This window comes from Chlorocebus sabaeus, chromosome 16 (assembly GCF_047675955.1).
Source record: "Chlorocebus sabaeus isolate Y175 chromosome 16, mChlSab1.0.hap1, whole genome shotgun sequence".
Classification (NCBI taxonomy): Eukaryota; Metazoa; Chordata; class Mammalia; order Primates; family Cercopithecidae; genus Chlorocebus; species Chlorocebus sabaeus.
Window position 1 is genome coordinate 62,083,403 of NC_132919.1, and position 21,844 is coordinate 62,105,246.

The 21,844-nt window shown below is 42.9% G+C and overlaps 2 protein-coding genes across 6 annotated transcripts in view; one reads left to right on the plus strand and one right to left on the minus strand.

The window, feature by feature from the left end:
* Window positions 1-17,655, minus strand: part of MILR1 (mast cell immunoglobulin like receptor 1) — a 57,382-nt gene extending 39,727 nt beyond the window's left edge. For 2 of the 5 annotated variants that reach the window (XR_012088868.1, XM_073005122.1), the window contains exons 1-2: window positions 17,230-17,652; window positions 5,939-6,066 (exon numbers count right to left, since the gene is read on the minus strand). The gene's annotated coding sequence lies outside the window, so the exon portion shown is untranslated. Of the gene's footprint in view, window positions 1-5,938; window positions 6,067-17,229 lie in introns of all 5 variants that reach the window. The other 3 variants (XM_073005123.1, XM_073005124.1, XM_073005125.1) reach the window with 3 other exon arrangements.
* Window positions 8,892-21,844, plus strand: part of PECAM1 (platelet and endothelial cell adhesion molecule 1) — a 101,722-nt gene continuing 88,769 nt past the window's right edge. Inside the window, exon 1 of the mRNA XM_037993770.2 lies at window positions 8,892-9,062. The gene's annotated coding sequence lies outside the window, so the exon portion shown is untranslated. The remainder of the gene's footprint in view (window positions 9,063-21,844) is intronic.

The window sequence follows — 21,844 nt, forward strand, 5'->3', positions numbered from 1 at the left end:
CCTTATGGAGAACCTCTATTAGGGCAATGCAGAGGGGAAATGCGGGGTTGGAGCCCCCCCCACAGAGTCCCCACTGGGGCACTGCTTAGTGGAGCTGTGAGAAGAGGGCTACCATCCTCCAGACCCCAGAATGGTAGATCCACTGACAGCTTGCACTATGTGCCTGGAAAAACTGCAGGCACTCAATGCCAGCCTGTGAAAGCAGTTGTGGGGGCTGTACCTGGCAGACCCATGGGGGTGGAGCTGCCCAAGGTTTTGGTAGCCCACCTCTTGCATCAGCATTCCCTGGATGTGAGTCATGAGTCAAAGAAAATTGTTTTGGAGCTTTAAGATTTAATGACTGCCCTGTTGGTTTTGGACTTGCATGGGGCCTGTAGCCCCTTTGTTTTGGCTGATTACTCCACTTGGAATGGGAACATTTATCCACTGCCTGTACCCCCATTGTATCTTGGAAGTAACTAACTTGCTTTTGATTTTCCAGGCTCATAAACGAAAAGGACTTGCTTTGTCTCAGATGAGACTTTTGACTTGAACTTTTCGGTTAATGCTGGAATGAGTTAGAACTGTGGGGGACTGTTGGGAAGGCATGATTATGGCTCTATTTTTTTTTTTTTTCCGAGACAATGTCTCACTCTGTTGCCCAGGCTGGAGTGCAGTGGTGCAATCTTGGCTCACTGCAACCTCCACCTCATGGGTTCAAGCAATTCTCCTGCCTTAACCTTCTGAGTAGCTGGGACTACAGGCATATCACCACACCTGGCTAATTCTTGTATTTTTAGTAGAGATCTGGTTTCACTATGTTGGCCAAGCTGGTCTCGAACTCCACACCTCAAGTGATGCACCTGCCTTGGCCTCCCAAACTTCTGGGATTACAGGCATGACCCACCATGCCTGGCCTGATTGTATTTTGAAATGTGAGAAGGACATGAGATTTGGGAGGGGCCAGGAATGGAATGACATGGTTTGGCTCTGTGTCCCCACCCAAATCTCATCTTGAATTGTAATCCTCAAGTGTCAGGGGAGGGACCTGGTAGGAGGTGATTGGAGGGGACAGTTACCCCATGCTGTTCTCATGATAGTTCTCACAAGATCTGATGGTTTAAAAGTGTGTGGTGGTTACCCCCAACCCCTGCTACCTTGTGAAAAAGGTACTCTCTTCACCTTCCCCTTGTTCCATGATTGTAAGCTTCCTGAGGCCTTCCAGCCATGTGGAACTGCAACTTAATTAAACTTCTTTTCTTTTCCTTTCTTTCTTTTTTTTTTTTTGGAGATGGAATCTTGTTCTGTCACTCAGGCTTGAGTACAGTGGCACAATCTCGGCTCACTGCAGCTTCTACCTCTCAGGTTCAAGTAATTCTCCTGCCTCAGCCTCCCAAGTAGCTGGGATTACAGGTGCCAACCATAATGCCCAGCTAATTTTTGTATTTTTTTTTTTGAAACAGAATTTCACTCTTGTTGCCCAGGCTGGAGTGCAATGGCATGATCTTGGCTCACTGCAACCTCCGCCTCCCAGGTTCAAGTGACTCTCCTGCCTCAGCCTCTGGAGTAGCTGGGATTACAGGTGCCCATCACCATGCCCAGCTAATTTTTGTATTTTTAGTAGCGATGGGGTTTCATCATGTGGCTGAGGCTGGTCTTGAACTCCTGACCTCAGGTGATCCCCCCACCTTGGCCTCCCAAAGTGCTGGGATTACAAGTGTGAGCCACCATGCCCAGCCTAACCTCTTTTCTTTATATATTACCCAGTCTTAGGTAGTCCTTTATAGCAGTGTGAAAATGGACTAATACACCATATATATATAATATAGATAGAGATTTTATATGTTTATAGATATTTATATTATTTATATATATAATATTTAATAGTTCTCAATAACAAAAATTATCTAATTCATTGGTTTAACTTTATTCTTCCATAAAATTTTAATAAATACCATCTGGTGAAGGTGTAATTGCCTGATGAGTTCTTCTTGCCTGCTGCACAAACAAAAATCAATTCACTGAGATGATAGCATTGCAAAAAGAGAGTTTACTTGGCATGCAATCAGCCACACCACATGGGGAATGAAATTTATTACTCTCATCAATGTCCCTGAAGGCTATGATGTTAAGGGTTTTGTGGAAAATTTAGTGGGCAGGGGACTCGGGAGTGGGTATTACTGATTGGTTGAGGATGAAATCACAGGGGTGTAGAAAACAGTCTTCGTGAGTTGAGTCCACCTCTGCATGGAGCCACAGGATCAGCTGACTCATGAGTCATGGGTCCAGGTGGGGTCAGTCTGAAAGATCTCCAAAACACTGTATAGGTTTTACAATAGTGATGTTATCTACAGTGTTTCCAGAAAGGGGTTCTGATCCAGACCCCAAGAAAGGGTTCTTGGATCTCACACAAGAAAGAATTCAGGGTGCGTCCACAGAGTAGAGTGAGCACAAGTTTATTAGAGAAGTAAAGAAGCAAAAGAATGGCTACTCCATAGGCAGAGCAGCCCTAAGGGCTGCTGGTTGGCTATTTTTAAGGTTATTTCTTGATCATATGCTAAACAAGGGTTTGATTACTCCTAAATTTTCTGGGAAAGGGGCGAGGAGTTCCCAGAACTAATGGTTCCTCCCCATTTTAGACCACATAGGGTAACTTCTGGATGTTGCCATGGCATTTGTATACTGTCATGGTGCTGGTGGGAGTGTCTTTTAGCATGCTAATGCATTATATTAGCATAATGAGCAGTGAAGATGGTCAGAGGTCACTTTTGTTGCCATCTTGGATTTAATGGGTTTGGGCTGGTTTCTTTACTGCATCCTGTTTTATTAGCGGGTTCTTTGTGACCTGTATCTTGTGTCAATCTCCTATCTCATCCTGTGACTAAAAATCCACAACCTCCTGAGAATGCAGCCCAGCAGGTCTCAACCTTATTTTACCCAGCCCCTGTTCAAGATGGAGTCGGTCTGGTTCCAACACCTCTGACACACTTCCCCCTGCCTTTTACAAGGGGACGAAGTGTTGTAGAGGGATGAAGATCCATCATCAGTAACTTCTTTGGGCTGAATAGGGGTGGTGATATTCCTGCCTAACTATTAGGGTCTCTTTTATTCAGGGTAGAGAGGAGCTCAGTCAGAAAGTATTAGTATGCTGATGGCCATTCATAACTCTGAGTTCTGACAAAAGGTGGTATCTGGAAGATTAACAAGTGTTCAATTTAAGAAAATGTTGGCCGGGCACAGTGGCTCATGCCTGTAATCTCAGGGCTTTGGGAGGCCAAGGCAGGCAGATCACCTGAGATCAGGAGTTCAAGACCAGTCTGACCAACATGGAGAAACCCGGTCTCTACTAAAAATACAAAATTAGCCAGGTGTGGTGGCACATGTCTGTAATCCCAGCTGCTCGAGAGGCTGAGGCAGGAGAATCGCTTACAGTGAGCCAAGATTGTACCACTGCACTCCAGCCTAAGCAACAAGAGCAAAACTCCATCTCAAAAAAAAAAAGAAAAGAAAAGAAAATGTTGAGTGAGTTTATCCTGCATTCCTATACAAAGAGTACAACAGTCATATATTCCATAATAGTAAAACAAAATAGATAAAATAATTCCAAGTAAACTAAATAGGAAGGCTTTCCATGAACTTGGCAATGGTTGGAACCAAGCTGATATGGAGTTGCTAGCCAATCCCAATACATGCCCAGAATTATAAACTGATCCCACATTTTTACATCGCCCATTCCTCCTGTTTCTGCTGAGCAGCAGACAGAGATCATTGGTTGGTTCACAAAAATAATCAGGGTCAGTCTAAATAGCAGAAAAGGTCGGGTGTGATGGCTCACACCTGTAATTCCAACATTTTGGGAGGCCAAGGAAGGTGGATCACTTGAGGCCAGGAGTTTAAGACCAGAGTACCCCACATGGTAAAACCCCATCTGTACTAAAAATACAAAAATTACCTGGGTATGGTGGTGGGTGTCTGTAATCCCAGCTACTCGGGAGGTCAAGGCATGAGAATCACTTGAACCCAGGAGATGGAGGTTGCAGTGAGCCGAGATCATGTTGCTGCACTCCAGCCTGGGTGACAAAGTGAGATTCTGTCTCAAAAAATAGCCGGATGCAGTGGCAGGCATCTGTAGTCCCAGCTACTCAGGAGGCTGAGGCAGGAGAATGGTGTGAACCCCTGGAGGCAGAGCTTGCAGTGAGCCGAGATCATGCCACTGCACTCCAGCCTGGGCGACAGAGTGAGACTTCATCTCAAAATAAATAAGTAAAAATAAAATTTAAAAAGCAGAAAAAACTCAAAAACAATGGATGAGACCAGACTCTAATAACAGATATGTATCAGTCCATTTTCACACTGCTGATAAGCATATATCCGAGACTGGGCAATTTACAAAAGAAAGAGAGGTTTAATGGACTTACAGTTCCACATGGCTGGAGAGGCCTCGCAATCACGATGGAAGGCAAGGAGCAGCAAGTCACGTCTTACACGAATGGCAGCAGGCAAAGAGAGAACTTGTGCAGGGAAACCCCCCCTTATAAAACCATCAGCTTTCATGAGACTTATTCACTATCATAAGAATAGCATGGGAAAGGCCTGCCCCCATGATTCAATTCCTTCACACCAGGTCCCTTCCACAATGTGTGGGAATTCAAGATGAGATTTGGGTGGGGACACAGCCAAACCATATCAAGGTGTACCATAGTTTTTGATACATAATTTTTTCTCTCTCTCATCTCCCATTTTTATTAAATTAAAACAAATCATGGTAGGACTGATTTGTTTGCAAAACAAGCTTTAGTCTTATGATACTTGGCATATTGTTCACATAATGTGCAGCAAGAATAATTATTTGCTATACAGGCTTCTTTTAAATTTGGCTTTGATTGCCAGGTGTGATGACTCACACCTGTAATCCCAGAACTTTGGGAGGCTGAGGCAGGTGGATCACCTGAAGTCAGGAGTTCAAGACCAGCTTGACCAATATGGAGAAACCCCATCTGTACTAAAAATACAAAATTAGCTGGGTGTGGTGGTGCATGCCTGTAATCCCAGCTACTTGGGAACCTGAGGCAGGAGAATTGCTTGAACCCAGGAGGCGGAGGTTGTGGCGAGCAGAGATCACGCCATTGCACTCCAGCCTGGGCAACAAGAGCAAAACTCCATCTCAAAATAACAACAATAATAATAATAATAGAAAAATAAAATTGGCTTTGATGGAACTTTGTTCTATAAGGACTCTTAGATTAGAGTTTTTAAGGCCTTGAGCCCAGCCACTGACTAATCTGTGCCTGCAAATACCCATATGAGTTGGGTAAATTTCTCTCTTCTTGAGGTCCCAAGATACCTTGAGGCTTCTGGGCCTGTCAGAAAGTGACATTCTTTATTTGCCACAGGTCAGAAACCCTGTACAGGGATTGTGTAGACAAGGTATGATGGCAGTTTTCCTAAGGGGCTTTTATTGGCTCGATATGTCAACTTTGATTCCTTTAAAGCAGTCTGTTTGTATTTGAAAGCACTCCAGGTAAAATAACCTGATACAAAAGAAAAACAGATTCTTATTGCACTTATGCAAATAGCTATATTGCCATAAGTTAAGAATACTAGGCCAGATGTGGTGGCTCACACCAGCAATCCCAGCACTTTGGGGGGCTGATGTGGGAGGATCACTTGTGCTCAGGAGTTTGAAACCAGCTTGGCCAACATAGTGAGACCTCAACTCTACTAACAAATAAAACAAAATTAGCTGGGCGTGGTGACACACAATTGTAACCCCAGGTACTTGGGAGGCTGAGGTGAGTGGATCACTTGAGCCTGTGAGGCCGAGGCTATAGTGAGCTGTGATGATTGTGACCATGCCACTGAACTTCAGCCTGGATGAGAGAGAAAGGCCCTGTCCAAACAAACAAACAAATTAAAAACCAACCAACCAGACAAACAAAAAACACTCATGAATACTCACAAATAGTTTCCAAATTCTGGAAAAATCAAGTAGAGAGAAAGAAATATGTTCCAAATTTTGCTCATAGGAGTATACTTTACTCAATTGTTAAAAGCTGTAAATAATTCAAAAGAAGAGTTTTCTTGACTCTGAAAAACAAAACAGAGAGAATCAGCAATGTTTGAAGCAAAAAGTCATAAGAAGATTATTTTGGTCTTTTATTAATTTAGTCTATGCAATTAATTCCTGTTTTGCTTGATGTTTATGAACACATTAGTTTTCCAAGAGAGTCTTGGAAATTTTTCCCCTCTACTTTAATGGCACACTTTCAAAAGTTAGCTGAGACCTGGATTTAAGAGTCAGGGTCCTATAGCTAATTATAAAACATCTTTTGAACAGGATCAAAACAAGACAACAATTGTCTGTGGATGACAAAAGGTCTTAGGGGAGCCATATTCAAAGACACAATTGACAAGGAAATTTGGTCACTTCTGTGGTATACAACAATTTTACATAAAAATTATAATTATTACTGATAACTTACACTAACTCATATCAGAACTATAGGAGTTTCCCATAATTTTGTACTATGTATCAATAACATACTTATACAGATAAATCCCAAAGAAAACCAAACACCATTTCATATTTGACAGTGCTTCCAGTATGATTTTAATATACCACATAGGTCAAATCTGTTTTTTTTTTTTTTTTTTTTTTTTTTTTGAGACAGTCTCACTCTGTCCCCCAGGCTGGAATGTAGTGACGTAGTCTCACTCTGTCCACCAGGCTGGAATGTAGTGACGTAGTCTCACTCTGTCCACCAGGCTGGAATGCAGTACATAATCTCGGCTCACTGCAGTCTTCACCTCCCATGTTCAAGTGATTCTTGTGCCCCAGCCTCCTGAGTATCTGGGACTATAAGCACACACCACCATGACTGGCTAATTTTTGTATTTTCAGTAGAGATGGGGTTTTGCCATGTTGGCCAGGCTTGTCTCAAACTACTGGCCTGAAGTGATCCACTGGCCTCGGCCTCCCAAAGTGCTAGGATTACAGGCATGAGCCACTGCACCTGGTCCAAATACATCATTTTTGGATTTTACAGGACTTAATCTAAAAGGATTAATCAGATCAGAAAAAGACATAATTTAAAATTTGATTTTGGAAAGTTTATAAAATATCAAAGATTTAAAATACTGATATTATAAAATAAAATCCTAGATCAACATAAGTCATTTATTTAGCCAAAATCATAACTCGAAGTTTTTTAAAAGACAAAAACCTTTACTCACTGATAGAGGAAGATGTAGCTTTCCAAAAAAAAGTCTTTTTAATTTCCCTTCTTTTTCCTGTAGTTTATTCAAAAGGCAAGCAAAAATCTTTCATTATCTTTTAATATTACATGAAAATTTTGTTCAAGAGAGAAAGCCAAATTTCACCTTTGCATTAGTGTACTACTAATGTCAAACCCAATTCTTAATAGAAGCTATAGACAAATTTATTTAATTTTAATTAGTTTGACCATAAGGTAAGATTCTCATAAGCCTTTTATAGCCCTTTACAATTTTCTGTTAAGGATCAAATTGGCCAGGCACGATGACTCATGCCTGTAATCCCAGCACTTTGGGAGACTGAGCTGGGCGGATCACTTGAGGTCAGGAGTTTGAGACCAGCCTGGCCAACATGGTGAAACCCCATCTCTACTAAAAATACAAAAATTAGCCAGGCATAGTGGTACACACTTGTAATCCCAGCTACTTGGGAGGCTGAGGCATGAGAATCGCTTGAACCTGGGAGGTGGAGGTTGTAGTGAGCCCAGATTGCACCACTGTATTCCAGCCTGGGCAACAGAGTGAGACTCTGTGTCAAAAAAAAAAAAAAAAAAAAGGATCAAATCAATGCCCTAAAAAAATCCTGTTGTGGTTTTATTTCAATGTTCAATTTATGGAAAAACTGAATAATACCCCTTTAACTTAGGCAATATGTTCACACATAGAATTTGTTTTGTAAGATTAATCTTTCACAAACCTTTCACAACTTACTCAAAACTTTAGCTTTATCCTGTCAAATTTAAAACAATCCTTTAACTCTCTAAATTAGGCCAAAAAACCTACATTCCCATATCTTCTTTACCAAAAACACATTCTACTTTCCTTACATACTTTGCATGTAAAACTGTTTCTCCAGTACTCTCAATTACATATGTTACAATATTACCTCTTAGTTACTTTTATTCTTGGTGAAAAACCTGGCAAGTAAGAGATTTTATTTATGTACCAGGTGTGGAGTCTAGAACACCAGCTAAGAAGTACAGATAAGGTCTGACTCTTCTCAGCATAGCTAGGAGGCATAGCTAACTCCACTTCCTCAGCCCTTTGCTCCAAAGCAGGTAAGTTGAACAATTATCACATTAAAGAAGCCATTTATGACATTAAACCATTTAGCAAATGTGTCAGAGGTGCTGCAACCAGAGCAACTATTCTTTTGAATAGGAGCTGGGTAAAATGAGGCTAAGACCTTCTGAATTGCATTCCCAGGTTAGGCATTCTTAGTCACAGAACAGGAGATCAGCACAAGATATAGGTCACAAAGACCCAAGTGATAAAACAGGATGCAATAAAGAAACCAGTCAAAACTTGCCAAAACCGAGAGGACAAGTGACCTCTGGAATGTCTTCATTGCTCATTATATGCTAATTATAATGGATTCGCATGCTAAAAGACACTCCCACCAGTGCCATGATAGTTTACAATACCATGGCCATGTCTGAAAGTTATATGGACTGCCTCAGTTTCAAGATTTCCTATCCCCCTTTCCCAGAAAACTCATGAATAATCCACCCGTTGTTTAGCATACGATCAGGACATAACCAGAAAAACAGCCAACAGCAGCGCTCGGGGCTGCTATGCCTCTTGAGTAACCATTCTTCTGTTTCTTTACTTCTCTAATAAACGTGTCTTCACTGTACTCTGTGGACATATCCTGAATTCTTTCTTGTGTGAAATCCAAGAACCCTCTCTTGGGGTCTGTATCGGGACCCTTTTCCAGGAACATCTCCCTGGCAAACCACAAAAAGACATTACCAGAGAGACCCTTGGCCCAAAGGATAATCATCTGTGCAGCACTAATTGACCGACTTTGGGTAAGTAGCGGGTACATTTTATCCCAGTTAAGGGACAAAAAGTTAGGTTAGAAGCCCAACTTCGAAGGGTTAGATTCCCCCCCCAAGACATAGGGGGTTAGAGGTCCCCCTCAGTAAGGCCCCTCGTAGTTAAAAATGGATCTAGTGGCCGGGCGCAGTGGCTCATGTCTGTAATCCCAGCACTTTGGGAGGCTGAGGCAGGTAGATCACTTGAGGTCAGGAGTTCGAGACCAGCCTAGCCAACATCGTGAAACCCCGTCTCTACTAAAAATACAAACATTAGCCAGGCATGGTGCTGTGCACCTGTAATCCTAGCTGCTGAGGAGGCTGAGGTAGGAGAATCACTTGAACCTGGGGGGTGGAGGTTGCAGTGAGCCGAGATCGTGCTACTGGACTCCAGCCTGGGCAACGGAGCGAGACTGTCTCAAAAAAAAAAAAAAAAAAAAAAAAAAAAAAAAAATGAATTTGGCACTATGGGATGCTAACAGCTATTCTCTTTGGATTAATCCACCTTGAGTTCTTTGCTGATGACCGCGGGGCTTTTTCCTTCTATCAAAGGGGAAAATTGAGATCTGATGGGATTCCTGGAAAAGATCCCTTCCTTACTGACAAGCAGTCACCTGAACTTTTGTTTCAGTGTTGCTTTGACGGTGGGTCTTTCTATGGCCTCCCGGTGCTTCTCATCTCCCCTTCTCTGCCACAGGCAATGCTTTACTCCCTCCACTTTCCTCTCTCTGTCTTCCTTTCCTTTCCCTTTTCTATCTTTTCTGTCTCACAGGGTGACTGACCACTCTTCTGTCTTGCTCAGAGACCACATGTTGAAACTCCTGGTTTGGAGATCCTTCCACCCCACTTTGAGTAGATCAAAGATGACAGGGGCCAACAGGGGCAAGTTTGAGCCTTGCCAGGTATTGGGTGCTCAGCGGGGTGGCTAGTGTCTATGTTTTGTCACATGTATTTTGCTCCAGCCAGAATGAAAAATGTTAATTTGATTTCTCCATGCAGCCTCTTGGGCAGCATCTTGCAAAATTGAGAGGCTTTTGCTTATGGTTCCATGAAACAGAAAAAGATGATTTTCTTTTGTCACGTGGCTTGGCCCCCATAGCTATGGCACAGCAAGCAGGGCCACCAAAGTCACACAGAGAAAGGGAACCGAGAAACTTGGCATGCTGGCAAAAGGGCAAGGATTTCTTACCAGTCAGAGACCAGGTGCAGTGACTCACACCTGTAATCCCAGCACTTTGGGAGGCTGAGGTGGGAGGATCACCTGAGATTGGGAGTTTGAGACCAGCCTGGGCAACATAGTGAAACCCCCATCTCTACAAAAGGAACTACAAAAATTAGTTGGGTGTGGTGGTACACGCCTGTAGTCCCAGCTATTTGGAGGGCTGAGGTGGAAGGATCACTTGAACTAGGGAGGTGGAGGTTGCAGTGGGCAGAGATCTTGCCACTGCACCCCAGCCTAGGTGACAGAGAGATACCCTGTCTAAAAAAAAAAAAAAAAAAAATTCTTACAATCAAGCTTCTGGCCTCTCTGTGTGCAAACTGGTTGAATAAATGGTTTAAAAAAATACTGCTTCCTCTGCAAGGTTTTGATTAATAGGAAAAATTATTTGTGAGGCTAGTCTTAGGCTGTAGTGAATCTGATGTACCTTGTGTCATGATTTTGTCTTTCTGTGTTGTTCTCTCATGAAGAGAGGGGTACCACAGGATAGAATGTGGACTTGGGACCCCTATAAGCCCACTATTCAAGCTGGCCCACCAGATTTCCAGTCTTGAATTTTCCTTTCTTCGAGCTACCTTTGGAGATTCCAGATCTTATTTAAAACGCTCACCACCTCTTTGAAAATACCTCCTATGCCCATGATTAAGTCATAACTTTAGTTAAGTCTCATTGGTTTCACCTAGGAGATTACCGTTGGTAAAGTTCAAAAGCCAGAAATACTGTTTGTTTGTCCTGGCTAGAGTCTGGTAATAAGAGACTTGGTTAAAACTCAGCTTAATTAAAAGTGGATATTCAAGCTATGCATCTGTCTATCTATCTATCTATCTATCTATCTATCTATCTATCTATCTATTATTTGAGATGACATCTCCCTCTGTCGCCCAGGCTGGAGTGTAGTGGCATGATCTCTGCTCACTGCAACCTCCACCTCTCGGATTCAAGCAATTCTCCTGCCTCAGCTGGGATTACAGGCATCTGCCACCATGCCCGGCTGATTTTTGTATTTTTAGTAGAGACGGGGTTTCACTGTGTTGACCAGGTTGGTCTCGAACTCCTGACCTCAAGTGATCCACCTGCCTTCAGCTCCCAAAGTGCTGGGATTACAGGCCTGAGCCACCTCGCTCAGCCAAAACTATGCATCTATTTAAAAGGCCTTTACAGTTTCTTTCTCTTTTTAAATCAAGTATTTCTTTAAAAAAAGTTTTTTTCTTCTCAGTCAACTGAATTGTTTTTCCCCATTTTGTCTTCTTGTCACTCTTGATGCCCACATGAGAGGACCTGAGATAATTTCTAAGAGCCTGAGACAGACCCCGTTTTGGGAAAAACCTATTTTCCTTATGGAATCCCAGAAGTTGAAAGCGGAGAGATCCCTCTCAAAATCTAAGGCTCTGCTCTGTTGTGCATTGCATTACTTGATGTTTTTGACTTTTGGGGGTATCAGAAATGACTTTGCATTATGAGAGAGCTTTTAGTATTGGTATGTAATAACTTGGTGGGAAATATACTTTTAGGGATGGCTAATGGCAGCTATGGGGGATACTCGGCTCTTTCCGTGTTTGGATCAGAGAGTCATCTTCTTGGAAGTTGCATGCTTTCCTGACCCTGTTCCTCAAAGGGCTCCAACCTGAAGCTAGAAATCCAGTTAAGAAACTTAAAAACTGGGCCAAGTGGCTCACGCCTATAATCCCAGCACTTTGGGAGGCTGAGAGGGGGTGGATCACTTGAGGACAGGAGTTCGAGACCAGCCTGGGCAACATGGTAAAACCCCATCTCTACTAAAAATACAAAAATTAGCCAGGCCTGGTGGTGGGTGCCTGTAATCCCAGCTACTCGGGAAGCTGAGGCACGAGAATTGCTTGATCCTGGGAGGTCGAGGCTGTAGTGAGCCAAGATCATGGCACTACACTCCAGCCTAGAGACGCTTTTTTCCTCTTAAAAAAAAAAAAAAAAAAAAAAAAAAAAGCTCTTCTTCTGTGTGCATATTTATATGTGTTGTGTGTATAATGTTTATATAAAAGATCTCTAGTTAATTTGTTTAAAGAAAAATAAACACTTAAGGATTTCTCAGAAAAGTAGAAACTTTAATGCCTTTTAGTTCACATGACTTAAATAATCTTTGGGAGATAGATAGTTTTAAAGATTATTGGTAAAATAAAAAATGTCGGCCGGGCGCGGTGGCTCAAGCCTGTAATCCCAGCACTTTGGGAGGCCGAGACGGGCGGATCACGAGGTCAGGAGATCGAGACCATCCTGGCTAACATGGTGAAACCCCGTCTCTACTAAAAAATACAAAAAACTAGCCGGGCTTGGTGGCGGGCGCCTGTAGTCCCAGCTACTCGGGAGGCTGAGGCAGGAGAATGACGTAAACCCGGGAGGCGGAGCTTGCAGTGAGCCGAGATCGTGCCACTGCACTCCAGCCTGGGCGACAGAGCGAGACTCCGTCTCAAAAAAAAAAAAAAAAAAAAAAATGTCTTCAAAATGTAAACATTTGGCCTAAGTTAGGCAGGTCAGATATTGTGTATACTAAACTACACAAACTGCTTCTATGACTTTTGGAACCATTAGAGTCTAGGGAAGGCCTGGGGATATGTGAGGGTAGCCATGCCCCTTGGCCATGCTGGAAAGAGTCAGACCTTATCTGCACTACTGCCTACTGTCCTAGGCTCCACACCCGGTACTTGCCAAGTTTTTCACCAAAAATAAAAGTTGCTAAGACTTAACACTGGGACATATGCATACAAGGTGTGTAAGAAAAGTACGTTTCTGGTAAAAGATTACACGAAGGCATGGGAATGTGGATTTTTTGGCCTAGTTTGGAGGGTTAAAAGATTGTTTTGGCTGGGCGCAGTGGCTCACACCTATACATCCCAACACTTTGAGAGGCTGAGGCAGGTTACTTGACCATTTGAGTCCAGGAGTTCAAGACCAGACTGGGCAATATGGCAAAACCATGTCTCTACTAAAAATACAAAACTTAGCCAAGCTACTCGCGAGGCTAAGGCACGAAAATCTCTTGAATCCAGGATACAGAGTTTGCAGTGAGCCTAGATCATACCACTGCACTCCAGCCTGGGCAACAAAGCGATTCTGTCTCAAAAAGAAAAACGGAGGGGGAAAAAAAAAAAAGGACTGTAAAATTTAAATAGGATAAAGCTGAGATTTTAGCAAGTTGTGGATGGTTGTGAAAGGTTAATCTCATAAAAGAAATTCTATGTGTGAACATATTGGCTAAAGGGGGTATTATTCAGTTTTTTCAATAAATCAAACATTGAAATAAAAGCGCAACAGTTTTCCTTGGAACATTGATCTGTTCTTTTTAAAAAAAAAAATAAAGAGAGAAAGCAAAAATCTTGTAAAAGGTTTATGAGACTCTTACCTCATGGTGAATCATTAAGATTGTATAGATTTGTCTGTAAGGTTTTATTAAGAATTGGGTTTGATATTAATAGTATATTAATGCAAGAGTGAAATTTGGCTTTCTTTCTTGAACAACATTTTCACATAATATTAAAAGACAATGAAAGATTTTTGATCGCTTTTAAATAAGCTACAGGAAAAAGAAGGGAGGAAAAAGAGATATTGTTTGGAAAGCTGTTTTCCTGCTATGAACGAGTAAAGGTTTTTTGCCTTTTAAAAATCTTTGAGTTATCAATTTGACTAAATAAATGACTTACGGTGACCTGGGATTTTATCTTATAATATCAAGTGTTTTAAATCTTTGATATTTGACAAACTTTCCAAAATCAAATTCTAAATGATGTCTTTTTCTGACCTGATTAATCGTTTTAGATGTTAAGTTCCATAAGTTCAAAATGAAATGTTTGGCCTATTTGGTATATTAAAATCATACAGGAAGCATTGTCAAATATAAAACAGTGTTTGGCTTTCTTTGGATTTTATTTGTATGAATGCGTTGTTGATTTTATGCTCCAAAATTATGGGAAACTCCTGTAATTCTGACATGACGTATTATTGTATGCTATCAGTAATTATAACTGTTATGTAAAATTGTTGCATGCCTCAGAAATAACCAAAATTTCTAGTCAATGGTGTCTTTAACCATGGCTGCCCTAAGACTTTTTGTCATTGTTAACTAAAAGTATCTGAGACAGGTCTCAATCAATTTAGAAAGTTTATTTTCAAGGTTAAGGACATGTGCCCAGGAGACTGTGCCATTCTCCAAAGATTTTGAGGGCTTCAATATTTAAAAGGGGAAAGATGGATATTGGGGGAAGAAGAAGAAATTTTTAAAATGTCTGAGTAGATAAAAGACAAATGGTTGGATCTTTCTGAGTCTTTGCTGAGCCTTTCACTGAATACACAGTTTACATAAGGCAGGGGAGTAGATGAATAGTTACTTATGCCATTGTCTGACTCAGTGAATCTGCATTTTTACATATGATAATGTAAACAGTAGGGCAGAGGAAGCAATCAGATATGCATTTGTCTCAGGTGAGCAGAGGGATGACTTTGAGTTCTATTCTTTGTCCTTCACCTGTGAAAATAAGCTATCAATTTACACTGCCAGGGTGAAATTCAACAGAACGGTTCTAAGGTAAAGATCTTGAGACCCCCAGGAATTTACTTGTGGGCAAATTGTAAGGGAGGTAGATGGCTTTTTTTTTTTTTTTTTAAATCTTTGTAGCTATCTTATTTAAGAATGGGAGGCAGGTTTGCCTGATACAGTTCCCAGCGTGACTTTTCCATTTTGCTTAGTGATTTCGGAGTCCCAAGATTTATTTTCCTTTTACATCACCTACAGACAATTGTCTTGTTTTGATCCTCTTCAAAAGGTGGTTTATAATCAGCTATAGAACTCTGACAAGTACTCTTAAATGCAAGTTTATGATAACTTTGGAACGTGTGCCATTAAAATGGAGAGGAAAGAACTTCCAAGACTCTGTTGGAAAACTGATGAGTCTATAAACATTCAGCAAAACAGGAACTAACTGCATAGACGGAACTAATAAAAAGCCAAAAAATCTTCTTCGTTTTTTCTGCAATTTAAACTGACCCTGCTTATTCCTGTGAACCCAACCAGTGATTTCTGGCTGCTGATCAGAAAAAGAGGGGAATGAGTAACATAAAAATCTGGATCAATATGTAATTCTGGGCGCAGATGGAACTGGCTAGCCACTCCATATCAGCTTGGTTCCAACACAGTTGTCTAACTGATGGAAAGCCTCCTTACTTAGTTTACTTTGGATAATTTCTTAAATTGAACACTTGTTAATCTTCTAAATATCACCTTTTGTCAGAACTCAGAGTTATGAATGGCCCTGACCATACCGACGCTCTCTGATTAAGCTCCTCTCTATCCTGAATATATGTCAGAACTCAGAGTTATGAATGGCCCTGACCATACCGACGCTCTCTGATTAAGCTCCTCTCTATCCTGAATATAAGATAACCTAATAGTTAGGCAGGAATGCCATCACCCATATTTCTCCTAAAGAAATTACAGAGGATGGATCCTCATCGCTCTACAACACTTAGGATGAAAAGTCCCCTTGTAAAAGGGAGGGGGAGTGTGTCAGAGGCATTGGAACAAGAATGACTCCATCTTGAGTAGGAGCTGGGTAAAGTGAGGCTGAGACCTGCTGGGCTGCATTCCTAGGAGGTTAGGCATTGTCTAGAAACTCATAGGGCTTATTTAGAATCGAATGGCTCCAAAGCAAGTAAGTTGAACAATGATCAAATTAAAGAAACGTCCTGGCCAACATGGTGAAACCCTGAGTCTACTAAAAAAATACAAAAATTAGCCAGGCGTAGTGGCACATACCTGTAGTTCCAGCTACTTGGGAGGCTGAGGCAGGAGAATCGCTTGAACCCAGGAAGTGGAGGCTGCAGTGAGCCGAGATCGAGCCACTGCACTCCAGCCTGGGTGACAGAGCGAGACTCCAGTCTCAAAAAAAAGAAAAAGAAAAAGTTAAAGCAGTTTATGATATTAAAGCATTTAGCAAGGCTGGGTGCGTTAGCTCATGCTTGTAATCCCAGCACTTTGGGAGGCCAAGGTGGGCGGATCACCTGAGGTCGGGAGTTTGAGATCAGCCTGACCAACATGGAGAAACCTCGTCTCTACTAAAAATACAAAAAATTAGCCGGGCATGGTGGTGCATGCCTGTAATTCTAGCTATTTGGGAGGCTGAGGCAGGGGAATCGCTTGAATTGTGCCATTGTACTCCAGCCTGGAGAACAAGAGCAAAACTCCATCTAAAAAAAAAAAAAAGCATTTAGCAAATGTTAAAGAGGCATTCGAACCAGAGCAACTCCCTCTTGAATAGGGGCTATGTAGAATGAGGCTGAGACCTGCTTGGCTGCACTCCCAGATTAGACATTCTTAGTCACAGAAGATCAGCACAAGATACAGGTCACAAAGACCCAGCTGATAAAACAGGATGCAGTAAGAAGCTGCCAAAACCCACCAAAATCAAGATGGCAAGGAAAGTTGCCTCTGGCTGTCCTTGCTGCTCATTATATGCTAATTATAATACATTAGCATGCTAAAAGACATTCCCACCAGTGCCATGAGAGCTTACAAATGGCAATGTCTGGAAGTTAACCTATACGGTCCATAAGGAAGAGAAATCATCAGTTCCAGGAATTCCTTGCCCCTTTCCCAGAAAGCTCATGAATAATCCATCCTTTGTTTAGCATATAATTAAGAAATATCCAAAAATAGCCAACCAGCAGCCCTGTGGGCTGCTCTGCCTATGGAGTAGCCATTGTTTTGTTTCTTTACTTTTCTAATAAAAACTTGCTTTCACTTTACTCTGTGGACTCACCCTGAATTACCTCGTGTGAGATCCACAAACCCTCTCTTGAGGTCTAGATTGAGACCCCTTTCCAATAACAAATCTATATTTTACTCAAACCAAGGAAAAGGGTGTGAATAACTGCAGTTAAGACTGTAACAGCTCGGCTAGGCGCGGCGGCTCATACCTGTAATCCCAGCACTTTGGGAGGCCGAGGCAGGCAGATCACGAGGTCAGGAGATCGAGACCATCCTGGCTAACATGGTGAAACCCCATCTCTATTAAAAAAAAAAAAATACAAAAAGTTAGCCAGGCGTGGTGGCAGGCGCCTGTAGTCCCAGCTACTCAGGAGGCTGAGGCAGGAGAATAGGGTGAACCCAGGATGTGGAGCTTGCAGTGAGCCGAGATCGCGCCACTGAACTCCAGCCTGGGCAACAGAGCAAGACTCCGTCTCAAAAAAAAAAAAAAAAAGAGACTGCAACAGCTCAATGGGTTCACCTTGCCCACTGGCTAGACAGACTGATTGATTAAGAGAGGAGAATTGCAATAGAGAAAGAGCAATTCACACAGGGCCGGCTTTGCAGGAGACCAGAGTTTTATTGTTACTCAAATCAGTCTCCCCAAGCATTCAGGAAGCAGAGTTTTTAAGGGCAACTTGGTGGGTGGGGGGAAGCCAGGAAGCCAGGAGTACTGATTGGTCAGGAATGAAATCCACAGGGAGTAGAAGTTGTCTTCTTGAACTGAGTTCCTGGGTGGAGACCACAAGATCAGATGAGTCAGTTTATCCACCTGGGTGGTGCCAGCTGATCCATCAAGAGCAGGGTCTGCAAAATATCTCAGGCACTGATCTTAGCAGCAGTTTAGGGAGGATCAGAATCTTGCAGCTTCCAGTTGCATGACTCTTAAACCATAATTTCTAATCTTGTGGCTAATGTTAGTCCTACAAAGGCAATCTAGTCCCCAGGCAAGAAAGAGGTCTGCTTTGGGAAAGGGCTATTAATGTCTCTGTTTGTTTTTGAGATGGAGTCTTCACTCTGTTGCCCAGGCTGGAGTGCAGTGGTGGGATCTCAGCTCACTGCAACCTCCACCTCCCAGGTTCAAGCAATTGTCTTGTGTCAGCCTCCCGAGTAGCTGGGACTACAGGTGCCCGTCATTACACCCATCTAAGTTTTGTATTTTTAGTAGAGACAGGGTTTCACCATATTGGTCAGGCTGGTCTCAAACTCCTAACCTCAGGTGATCCACTTGATTCAGCCTCCCAAAGTGCTGGGATTACAGGCCTGAGCCACCTCACCCAGCCACCACCACACCCGGCTTGTCTTTATTTTAAACTATAAACTAAGTTTCTCCCAAAGTTAGTTCAGCCCGTCCAGGAATGGACAAGGACAGCTTGGAGGTTAGAAGCAAAATAAATGGAGTTGATTAAGTCAGATTTTTTTCACTGTCTCAGTCATTTTGCAAAGGCGGTTTCAAGATGGCCAGGAAAATCTTACACATGGAGAGTTCTTTAAAGTCGTAAGTTAAGCCTGGGTGCGGGGGCTCACGCCTGTAATCCCAGCACTTTGGGAGGTTGAGGTGGGCAGATCACCTGAGGTCAGGAATTCGAAACCAGCCTGGCCAACATGTCAAAACCCCATCTCTAATTTTGTAAAAATACAAAAATTAGCCAGGTGTGGTGGCACACACCTGTAATCCCAGCTACTCTGGAGGCTGAGGCAGGAGAATCACTTGAAGCTGGGAGGCAGAGGTTGCAGTGAGCCGAAATCGTGCCATTGCACTCCAGCCTGGGCAACAGAGCAAGACTCTGTCTCAAAACAAAAAAAAAAGGATGTAAGTTAATTACTGGCTTTAGGGTGGAGCCTTTTAAGGAACAGGGCCAGGAAAGTATGCAGTTTCCAGGGACTAATAAGCAGGCTTGGATCCCTAAATAAAAGGAATCCGGCTACCCCTTATAGGAGTCTTATCTCTCAGGGGGTGAGGGGGTAGGTATGTTTCCATACCTTCTAGGTGGTCAAGAGCATGGTTCTCTGATCCAAACATGCAAAGAACTGAGTATTCCCCCATAACTGCCATTAGCCATCTCTTGAAGTATATTTCCTACCTAGCTATTACACATTAAGGCTAAAAGCTCTCTCATAATGTAATTTCTGATACCCTAAAAGTAAAAAAAAAAAAAAAAAATCAGGTAACACAATGTAAAACAGAGCAGAGCCTGACTTTTAACCAAATCTCTTATTACCACTCTAGCCAGGACAAACAGCCAATATTCCTGGCTTTCGGACTTTACCAAAGGTAACCTCCCAGGTGAAACCAGTAAGACTTAACTAAGATTATGACTTAACCATGGATGTGTGTGTGTGTGTGTGTGTGTGTGTGTGTGTTGCCCAGGTTAGAGTGCAGTGGCACAGTCTCAGCTCACTGCAACCTCTGTCTCCCAGGCTCAAGCTATCCTCTTACGTCAGCCCCCCCTAGTAGCTGGGATTACAGGCATGCACCACCATGCCCAGCTAATTTTTGTATTTTTAGTAGAGCGGGGTTTCGCCATGTTGGCTAGGCTGGTCTCAAACTTCTGACCTCAGGGGATCCACCCGCCTCGGCCTCCTAAAGTGCTGGGATTACAGGCATGCACCACCATGCCCAGCTGAACCAAAGTCAATAAGGATCTGGGTAGGCCCTTAGCTGCCTGCAGAAGTGACCTATCCTAAGAGATGATTTGTCAAGATTTTGTTAATGGAGAGAAGACGATTCCAGAAAATCTGGGTGTTTACCACAGGCTGAGCACAAGGAAAGAAGGGAGGCTTTGGGATTCCTTGTAGGAGCAGGGAACTAGTAGGGGCTCTGGTGACTCTGTCTTGCTGTCTTGTATCCAGAATGGCCTCGGCTGCCACCTGGGAGAATGCTGTACTCCCTGGGTCCCAAAGTGATGCCAGGAGACCCCCAGATCTCCCTCAGGGAAGGGGTTGCTGAGGATTCTGGGAAGACTACACCAGCTGACCTGGGTGAATTTGTTTCTTATTTGTTTGTTTTGCTTGTTTGTTTGTCTGTTTGAGACAGGGTCTTGCTCTGTAGCCCAGGCTGGAGTGCAGTGGTGTGATCTCGGCTCACTGTAACCTCCATCTCCCAGGTGCAGGTGATCCTCCCACCTCAGCCTCCTGACTAGCTGAGACTACAGGTGTGCGCCACCACACCTGACTAATTTTTTGTATTTATGTAGAGACAAGGTCTCACTGTATTGCTCAGGCTAGTCTTGAATTCCTGGGCTCACGCGATCCTCCCACACTGGCCTCCCAAAGTGCTGGGATTACAGGAGTGAGCCGCTGTGCCTGGCCTCAACATTTTTTTCTTTAATTTCAAGTGACTCAAAAGAAAAACAAGGACAAATAAAAATAAAGTGTTAAGGCATAAACAGTTAATGGGCAATCAGTTCCTTCTCTGGCTCATTTGAAATTACAGACACTTGACAATGACGCCATCTAGTGGAAGATTAGCAGGTCAAACGAAACCCATCTATTTCTCCTGATTTCTTGCTCTGTCAGTCCACAGCTGTGAATAAGTGAGTTTTGGTGGCCATCCCAGGAGTGGACTGGTGACCTCCCAATTGTGGGGCATCAGCACCCAGGAACAACATCCTGTGAATGGTCTTTCCTGCTTCTGTGAGTTTGCTGGGCTCTCCTCTGGTCTTTCAAGTTCCAAAGAGAAGAATCTAGCACTTACTGAGTACTCCTGGTTAAACGTCAGTTCATTAGATGGCCAGCTGACTCCATCCTCATGATGACCCTGTGACGTGTTCTATTTCAAACATGAAAAAACCCAGCCTGGTCAACATGGCAAGACCTCATCTCCACAAATAATTTCAAAACTAGTCAGATGTGGTGGGGCGTGCCTGTGCTCCCAGCTACTGGGGAGGCTGAGGCAGGAGGAATGCCTGAGCCCGGGAGCTCAAGGCTGTAGTGAGTCGTGATCACACCACTGCACTGCAGCCTGGGCAACAGAACAAGATCCCATCTAAAAAAAAAAAAAAAGAAAAGAAAAGAAACTGTAACTATAAAGGTAGTCTGTCTCTTTGTAGGAAGGCTGAAATGCTTGTTTGTACATAGTGCTAGAAGAGCCTTACCATTGGAATTTACAGAGGGAGAAGCTGAGATATTTGCTCAAAGTTGCTTACTACTCAATGGGAATGGCATTTGGGCTGAAACTCAAGTTATTTTGGGCAAAAAACTTGCAGTGAGCACTGCAGCCTCGACCTCTGGGGCTCGAGTGATCCTGCTAGCTGGGACTGCAGGCATGCTTCATCACACCTGGCTAGTTTTTTTTAATTTGTGGAGACAAGGTATTGCCATGTTGCCCAGGCCGGTCTCCTGAACTCAAGTGACCCTCCCTCCTTGGCCTCCCAGAGTGCTGGGATTCCAGGCATAAGACACCATACCTGGCCTATTTTATATATTTTCAATGTACTATTTCTGTATTACATATTTTATATACTTTTTAACATCAATAGTATGTCTGTATTAGAAATAACAATGTAAAAGTGAAATAAGCAATGAGAGTGTCCAAAGTTATTTTAAAAGTGTTTAGGGTGGCCAGGTGCAGTGGCTCTCACCTGTAATCCTAGCACTTTGGGAAGCCAAGGCGGGTGGATAGACTTGAGGCCGGGAGTTTGAGACCAGCCTGGGCAACATGGTAAAACCCTGTCCCTACTAAAAATACAAAAAATTAGCCAGGCATGGTGGTGCACGCCCGTAATCCCAGCTACTCGGGAGACTGAAGCACGAGAATCACTTGAACCCAGGAGGTGGAGGTTG